Source organism: Pygoscelis adeliae, unplaced genomic scaffold (assembly GCF_000699105.1).
Source record: "Pygoscelis adeliae isolate BGI_AS28 unplaced genomic scaffold, ASM69910v1 Scaffold4, whole genome shotgun sequence".
Classification (NCBI taxonomy): domain Eukaryota; kingdom Metazoa; phylum Chordata; class Aves; order Sphenisciformes; family Spheniscidae; genus Pygoscelis; species Pygoscelis adeliae.
In genome coordinates this window covers 14,820,550-14,829,981 of record NW_008824986.1, presented here as the reverse complement: position 1 = coordinate 14,829,981, position 9,432 = coordinate 14,820,550, and the positions used below count along the sequence as shown (strand labels likewise).

At 37.5% G+C, this 9,432-nt stretch overlaps 1 protein-coding gene across 1 annotated transcript in view; it reads left to right on the top strand.

The window, feature by feature from the left end:
• Positions 1-9,432, top strand: part of ATRNL1 (attractin-like 1) — a 548,413-nt gene that overhangs the window by 530,907 nt on the left and 8,074 nt on the right. The gene's annotated exons all lie outside the window — the stretch shown is intronic.

Sequence of the window (9,432 nt, the reverse complement as noted above, 5' to 3'; positions counted from 1 at the left end):
GGCAGATAAAAGGTATAATCCATAGCAAGAAGTAGCAGATGAGCTGCATTCAAGGCAAATAGATTCTTCATGAAAATGCTGTGACATTTATTTTCGATATTAAAAATTCAAATGCAAGTGTTTAGTATGTCTCATACACATCAGCTCTTTCTGCAATTCTGAGACTGGCTCAGTTTTGCCCTTAGTCATTTGGGGATTGCTTTTCCATCCGCTTTGATCACATTGTGCTTCTGCAGTATTCCCACCAGTTATCCTAAGAACTCTGATGCCTGAATCTTGTTTCATCTGCCCTAGAAAAAATATCAGGAAGGGAACTTTCAAATAAAACTGTGGATGAGGAAAAAAACTAAACAACCACCCCAAAACGCTTATTAGCACCTTTAATGTAAACATTGGTTTTATGAAGATTTAACCAAACCTCTCGAGAAATTGTAGCATGAATACATAGAATGCACAGCCAGTATCAAACATTTTCTCTCCTACATAAAGGAAAGCATTTATCATTCTGGTAACACAAGGGACAGAAAACAATGCCAATTCACAAATAAAACCTCTCATGATTTAATATTGTTGTTTTGTCCCCTGCAATCCTAGAATGATAAATATTGTACCTTCTTTTGTCAGTATCAGAAACACTTTCATATGTGGAATAAAGGCTCGTTCATTATATTAATACTGGGTTTTTTTCCAGATTGCTTTTTCCAAGCTGTTTCCGTATACATCGTACCAGTGATATTGTGCCAGCTTTCTTGTGGTCATTTCAAAGTTCCACAAATACCTGTGATGCTACCAGTTTCATTTCTACTTATTACTACTTTTTGTTATTATTATTTATATTCGTAAGGCTTTCATAGGCCTCACTGTGGCTTGGGACCTCATTACATCAAGAGGTATACAAACATGTACCTAATCTAGCCTACAAACACTGGAATTGTATGTGCCATGCAACTGTCCATGGAGTGTGGTCCTCTGGGAAGCCCACAGGCAAAGTCTGTTTGGTCTGTTACTTTTTTCCCCAAAGGAGGAGGGAAGGGACAGCCCCATGGAGGGGACAGCACTTTCCTCTAAATACTTTCTGTGCTATTGGCTCCTGAGAAGATGCTGTGAGCTGTCAATGCCTACGAAATTTATGCAGAACACAGTAGTCATCCCAGGTGACATGTCTGTAGCTCCATCCTCATCCCACCTAGCCAACAACAATCTGTTATGGTTTTGCCTAGTATTGCAATCTTTCAGTAACTCAAAGCATATTTTGATTTCAAAATGTTTCTCCAAAAGTAGCTGTCTTTTGCAAATAATCTCAATACTCTGAATAGACTTACATTATTTTCAGTGGGGAATACACAAATGTTAAGCACATTATATTTTAAGAAGAGCTGTCCTGGCTTTGGTGTGATACCAAACCATCTCTCGTTGAATGATGGCATTAGGAAACATAGTTGTGCACTAAACCTAGGCAAACAAGCTAATCACTATATTAGCATGCATTAGTTAATTTGCGTGTAGCACTTTTGAGATAACAAGCTCAGTGTTTTAATACTATTTTTCCTCCCTGGACACATCTCTTGTCTTCATATTTAAACCACTATGGAAAGGTCAGTAAACATTGATTTTGTAAATGAAAGCTCTAAAATATGACTTGAAAGAGCTAGTGTTTTGAAAAAAAATAAAAAGTGTGAAAATTCAACTTAAGTCAGGCCTTCAATTTTGGGGGCCAAATTTCTCCTACCAAACTTCAGATCTCTTAACAGGCTCATATATGGTTAAGCATTTGTTTCACTAAAAAATTCTCATTGTCTGGTCCTAATGCGACTGCTGATATGGACCAAAAGAGGCAAGTTTCAGGGCACTAGGTTGATTTCACCTGGGTAAATAGAAAGGCAAAGAATGAGAAGCCAGATGAAAATGTAAAGACTGCACTGTGACTTCATCCTAGATGAAGTACGCAGTTGTCTAGATTACTGAGCATATGCAGCTTCAGCAGAGCACAGCAATGACGTACCTCACCCTTAAGGCTGTGTTTTCCTGCAAGGGCCTCCTGGCCCTACTTCCATCCCCTTGAAACCCATCTCAGTGGATCTGGAGAGGACTTAAACCACACTGCCTCAGCCTCTGTGGACCTTCAGCAGCTTCATGCACATCTCACACTGGCACAAAGGATAGCTGTAACCTTGAGGCCATCCCTGTAAGAAAAACACATTTCTGTCACTTTTGCAGAATGATTAGTGAAAGTATGGTTAAACACATCAAAGATGAAAAGTTGCATAAAAATGTGCACTAGTTAGCACACAGCTTTTAAAATCTTGAAAGTAAATATTGTTCTTAAAGCACATGTGGGACTCAAATAATGAAATAAGGCTGGCTGTATTTAGATTATTCACAATCTACTTCATCACTCTTAAAGAAATAATTAGATCATAGTTCAAATGTGAACAGTTATTTTTATCTCTCTTTGTAAATAGTGGAAGTGTATTTTTCTTGGAAAAGAATTGCCACTAAAATGAGAAGTCAAGAGAAGGACAAATAATATAAATGATTATGAAGATGTTTGCAGCTTTTAAAACCTGCCATACCACCACCTCCTCACACTAGTACAATCCAAAGAGATTAAAGAATGTGGAAGGGAATTAGAGTAGTCTGAGTAACTAACATCATATTCACAAAGAGAATTCGTGATTATTGGAAATCTAGGTAGAGAAAAACAAGTACTTTGTAAAGGCAGTTAAATAATGTGGCAACTCAAGCTTAACAGAACAAGAAGAAACAAAAATAAGAAGGGAAAATGGAGGGGTATTTGGAAGGAAGGCAATGAAAAATAGTGCAGGAAAAAGCCAGGAATCCTATATATATCCATCCCACTGCGTTATATTGAATGCTTGTTCAGACAAGACAGAACAAACAACAATCAACTCACAAGTTCACACATCTGAAGACAAGCCTTACAGAGGTTTAGATAAGTCTCTCTCATCTCTGATGCTTCGCCTTTTGGGAGATAATACCTTCTGTTACTGAACCTCACATGTCAAATCCCATTCCCACAACTGGTTCCCCCCCCCCTCACCTTTTAAGGTAGAGGTCATAAAATGTGGTGCCCCACCTGTTAGAAACAAGGTGCAGTTTGCCGCTGATTACCTGCTATTTCCATTCTTTGCACCCAAGCTTACAGCAAGCTTTTGATAAATGGATCCTAAGCAGGAACCATGCTTTTCATTATCACCTTCTTTTCTATTCTTTATGAAAATCAACGTTTGCTTATGGCTGCTTCCGAGTCTCAAGCGTATGGTGTCTAATGGTATTGCTTTAAAGTTTTATATTTTATCTTTATAACTTAGGATAATTATTTATAGTTGCAAATCATAATGTAGCAGCATTATGGGAAACAGAGTGCTGGATTGCATTGCAAAGGGAAGAACAGATTCAGGGTTTATTATATTATTATATTATAGAAGGCACTTCAGAGGCTACGGAAGAAAGCAGCTCAAATTGTAGCAGTTCTCAGAAGCTGGGATAGTACAAAACATATTTCATTCACAACACACCTTTGTATCATCATCACTATATATATAGCCATTAAAGTATAATTGAAATACAGAAAATCAGGAGATGAGAGAACTGAAGCCAAGTTTTTCACATGTGATCAAAAAGCATATGGGAAATAATAGAGGGGGGAAAAGGTCAGCAGTTAAATAGGAAATAGAAGGCTCAACATAATTTCTGCTTTTAAAAAACAGATGAGAGATTTAGCAAAATTGCAGTGACAGAACGCTAATGTCCTGCTAAAGGATTGTTTCTCCTTCATCACATAGTAAAAACTTCTTGAAAATAGGTAAATGAAAACTAGCTGTTAATCACATCCTGGAAATACAAAGCCAGCATGGTGCATTATACAGCATGCCAGGTTTTAATGAAAGTATTGTGAAGAACAATGCACAGAATTGCTCTAAATTTTGCCTCAAAGAACCATCCTGGCACTGGAAAACTCCAAGCAGAGTGTATATTTACCACATCATCTTCTCCCTGATTTCATTTCTGCCACTTCTTACTCCCATGACTAGTGATAAGGAAGGGCTGCTGAAGTAACTCTTCAGTATCTGAAGGTTTATTTTCCTTGAGTGCATCTTCTGGGAGCTGACGTTGCTGGGAAATGGACTTTATGAGAATATCTGGACTGTATCTTTCACTCGGTTTCTACCTTTTACTTTCACATCCATTTAGTAGCACGAGTCCTGTTCAACAGGAAATGAGTGAGAGATTTTACTTTGTTGTATAAAAAGGTGGTGTGCACATCAGGCTGAGATTTATGCCAAATCTCATCCCAAGAGAGGAATATTTCAAAGCCCCTGTATCCTTTGTGGATGTGGTTCCTGAAAGGAGAAACGCTGAACCTGAATTTGGTGTGTCAGGAGGATCTTTCTCAGGTTTTTCCAGTTACATCGTCTAGATACAAAGGGGGATCTGGAGGAATGCTTTAAATGGCAAAAAATTATAGTTCAGTAATCTTTGTACCAGAACAGTTCTTTCAAATTTTTTAATGGGGTTGATAGATAAGACAATGAATGCTAGTTGTTGGAGTGTGAGTACTCATAGAGCTAGGTAACAAGCTGTGACCTTCTACAGTCAGTTTTCTAGTTTTTCCTCTCCAAACTAGGAAACATGCCTAGGGCATATAATATATTTTCAGTGATACACAGTCATAGTTATACTATCTCACAGTTTCAGGCATTTGCTCTACTTGCATATGTTACACAAGCAGAAATGGTGCTTTGCTACTATAACTTTACTGATATTTATCTATATTGACTGTTCAAGACCAAATGTATGTAATCAATTATGAACATGCAGTGTTTGAAATGGAGCCCTATTTCCATACAGTTTGACAGTAACCAGGTCTAAGTGTGTTATTCTGCATGTTAAAGTCATAATACACTGTATTCAGTGTAACATAGAAGATTCAGGAAAGAATAAATGGGTAGCTATATAGCTTGCCTGTATATACTAGAATCCCATTCAGAATTATTCTCTTTCAGTGCTGACCAGGATTCTGGTAGGGCCATTTGTATAAAATCTTTGGGGTTTTTAAAATGTTTTTATGGTTTGAGCTTTTCAGCCTTTTACCAAGCTTTTCTGCTAGAATTAATAAAAATCAATGTTCTGTATAAGCCGATGCTAGCTTTGTTGATGGAGCCACCCCAATAGTGACAGCAGGGCATTTGTGTCTTCTTTCTTTCTTTTTCTTTTTTCCTTATTCTTGGGCATTAATAGCTACTGAAACCACCAGTAGCCTTATGTTAGAGATCCTGGGGACCCTGAAGTTGTCACTTCAGTAATATTTCAAAATATGGTTCAGAATTCTGGGCACGCTTTCTGTTCTGTTGTCTTAATTCTGTGTTACACTCCCAAGAACGTTTGTTTTGTCAGAGTGACTGCTGGCTATGTAGCTGGGGATGTACTGAATGTCTAATTGTGGAAATCAGCAGAATACTGAAAAACTGGCATTGTTATTTGGCCAGAACCAAATTACAAGCCAAACAGTGGTTAGAGCGATGATATATTGCAGCAGTATGTTGGAAATGGAAAACAAGCCCAGTACTTCGTCAACCTTGGAAAGCAAAAGTTATAAGTGGGAATGCATTATGGAAAAACACTGCAGATACCATGCCTACTTCCAATTAAGCTGCAGTCCTATTGAATTTCTGGTGAACTGTAATCATTTGTTTGTATGAACATATTCATCACATTCTGGTTTAAATAAAAATTTTTGACAGTGGCAAAAACCCCAGCACCTGCAAAATAAAGGTGCAAGAGTGAGAAACAGCATCTTTGAGGATTATTGCTCTGATCTTCTCCCTTAAAAGTAAATGATAATGTAAGTAGTATTTTTGTTCCTCCAGTGAGGGCAGACTTGGGCCCTTAAACTTATTGTCTTTAAGATTGTGTGTTTTGTCTTGAGGAGGGGAGTAGTAAAGCTGCAAATCTGACAATATACATTATGACCCAGATGGAACATTAGGGAGGTATTCACAAAAACTGAATTTCACCTGGTGAGGTTAATCACCCCAGATTTCCTCTACAAACAGGAAGAGATCTGCTTTAAATCACCCCCTGCAAATAAGGCTCCTCTGGAGGGAAGCAAACCCCGGTGAATACCTCTGCCTTGTCTCCTTCTAACTGTTCTGATTGCTTGGTTGTGTTTGAACCTTCTGTTTCCCAGATACTCATACACATATATGTGCACACACACACATGCAGATATTTTGATTACTTAATTGCATGAAATGATATTTCAGCACTATATTAATGGAGTGTTGATCACACTCTGTTTATACAAACGATAAATCTTTGTCTCACAAGTGTTCATCCTGCTCACAATGTTCAGTAAGGCTTTAGCTTTCATCACAGTGGTTAAAGAGTCCAACCTACATGAATGGACTTGGGTAAAAAGCTTTAAAAATGTTGTAACTGAAGCTCACAATTTTTTACAGTTTTCATATCTTCACTTTTCTTTGATTGGCATGCACAATCCAAATAAAAGGAGATTACTGAAGATACAGACAAAGAGTAAAATAGTGCTGTACAACAGCCTTAAGTCTGCTGGTCTGGAAGAGGCCTTTGCAGTCCAAATGTGTCTAATTACTATAGAGAGGTTCACAAACTAACCCCAACTGGGTCACAGCTGTGATACTGACTTCTAAACAAAACCAGTTATAATTTTGTTTGTATTTACCCAGGTATTGCTAAAGTAAGTGAAAATAGTGCTTCTTCAGTACTCCAAGTAGATTTTTTTCTCTTCTACAGAAATGGGTTTACAAGACCAAATTAGATTCTGGCATGATTAATGCACCTCACCAAATTCTTGCAGAGAAGGAAATTAGTTTATAGTGATTTTCTTGAAAACAAATTAAATGGCTGCACAACATCACAAGAATAGAGATGTTTTTCATAACATATGGCTAAATGCTTCAATGGAAAGGAGATGTAATCAAACTGAAAATTTAATAGTTTGCGCGAAAAAAAATCCAAATGTTTCAAATATTACTGTCCATTATAGAAACCTGTGTAATTACTTGCATTTTAACACATGATGTGTAATATGCAGTGGGAGAGCATCAAGGAATTAATCTGCATGAGGTTTGCACATATTCTAAGCAGAGTATTCCTTTTAGGTGTTTTTAATAGCCATCAGTTAAAAACCAAAACTCTTGTTTTGCTAACAACTTAAAATAACAATTATTTTGTGAATTACAGGTGATTTGCCATTCATGTATTTGATTAATAGCTTTCTGAAAACATTATGTATCCTATAAATTTGCTTTTTTCACCCTAAAAATGTAAACATATTTTGCTACTGATACACCTGTTTAAGACTCCGCAACTTATATTCAAGAAATGCAGGATAGAGAAAGTCTGATCACATGCATAATTATTCATGCAGTTATTCCTTGTTGCTTATTTTTTAATGTAAAAGGAAAAAAAATACACACAAAAATCTGCCATAATTTTTGTATAAAATAAGCCATGTTGAGAAAGACAATGGAATAGTTAGGGCATTCTCAGATTTCGATATTTTGGACCACCCTTTGTGGTCCAAGGTCCAAAAATTAAAATGATGGAATAAAATAATGGTCTAACAATAGATCACTTGTCTGTAACTACTGCCAAGGTAAAACTTCTTAGATAAAAACATCACGGTGCTTTAATTCTCTTAGCTCTGCTATTCTGTGAGAAGAATATATTTCCTGACTAAATGTGATGCCTGCTTTATTAATTGAAATTTATTACTGATAAATATTGCAGCTTCAGGAGCTATTACTAAACTAGTCTAAATGTAACCATTCCCCAAGCCTATTGTAATATCTAAAGTGAGTCAATAAGAGGTTTTGAGAAGAATGTTTTATCTTCAGATTCAGCAGTCAACTACAATTCTGTTTTTATTATTTTTTTTAGTCTGTGGAGTCAGTCATATTCTTAATATCAATGGACAAATCTGTGACAAGCTTTGCGAGGAAGCCCCAAGGAAAAGGTTCCAAGAAATAGATAATAGACCTAGTAATGTTGTTTAACCATCATAGCTTAAGGTGTGCTTTACTCTTCAAATTTAAAGAGTTTTTGACAAAGTAATGTGTCAGAGATCTTGGGAAAGTATCTGTAGTTCAATTTCTTCCTTTATTTGTAGAAAATGTATGTATTTGACTTTAATGGAAGTCTGTATTCCATACACCTGGATTTGGGTTACCCTTCACCAACAGGTTAGGTTACAGACCAGTTATATGTAGTTTATTTTTCATTCCCACAGCGTTTTGCAGTTCTTCATATTAGTTTGTATTCCACCGTTTTCCCTGGAGTCTGTGTTAATGACATTATTACCCTTGCTGTCCCTCCAGTCTTGCCCAAGCATTCTTTGACTGTCATTCCTTTGCTTCCTCACCACCAGACTGCATAGTCTTGCTGAATTCTGGCGCTGCAGCCTCTCCAAAACATCATCTTCCTTCTGCATTGACAAAACAAAAGTCCTTGCCCAGGATCTCCGCAGCTTACTTCTGAATTACTGCACATTGAATCACTGCTGTCTTAACCACATTCTTGACTAGTTTTTTAATCACAGAAATCATTTTTAGTAGCTCCACACACTTTCTTTTTCTATTGCCTCAAATATCATTATTCATCTTCAAGACCCATCATGACTTACTGTTCCCCGCCTATCATCTCTTATGCAGTTTCAGATGACAGGGCCTCTCCCAGCTCAGATCAGCCATTATCTCAGTCTTCCTCTCCCACTTGTTAAGTAAGTGCATTTCTACTTCCATCTGTGCTGCCTTCCCTGGGCAAGGTGCACAGGTCAGATTGGTGTACAGGTCTGACAACACAGTCCAGCTAAATGCAATAATCTCATATTAGCTCCTTTTAAAAGTAATCAGTGAAGGAGCAGCTGAGGGAACTGGGATTGTTTAATCTGGAGAAAAGGAGGCTGAGGGGAGACCTCATCTCTCTCTACAACTACCTGAAAGGAGGTTGTAGCGAGGTGGGTGTTGGTATCTTCTCTCAAGTAACAAGTGATAGGACAGGAGGAAATGGCCTCAAGTTGCGCCAGGGGAGGTTTAGATTGTATATTAGAAAAAATTTCTTCACCAAAAGGGTTGTCAAGCATTGGAACAGGCTGCCCAGGGAAGTGGTTGAGTCACCATCCCTGGAGGTACTTAAAAGACATGTAGACAGGGAGCTTAAGGACATGGTTTAGTGGTGGACTTGGTAGTATTAGGTTAACAGTTGGACTCGATGATCTTAAGGGTCTTTTCCAGCCTAAATGATTCTATGATTCTTGTGTTCCAGGAGGGCTTCAGTTGAGAAAAGTGGGTGAGAGAAAAAAGCTGCAGTTAATCAACATTATATTGCACCAATGCCAACCTACTACCATAGTGTCTCCAACACCTCACT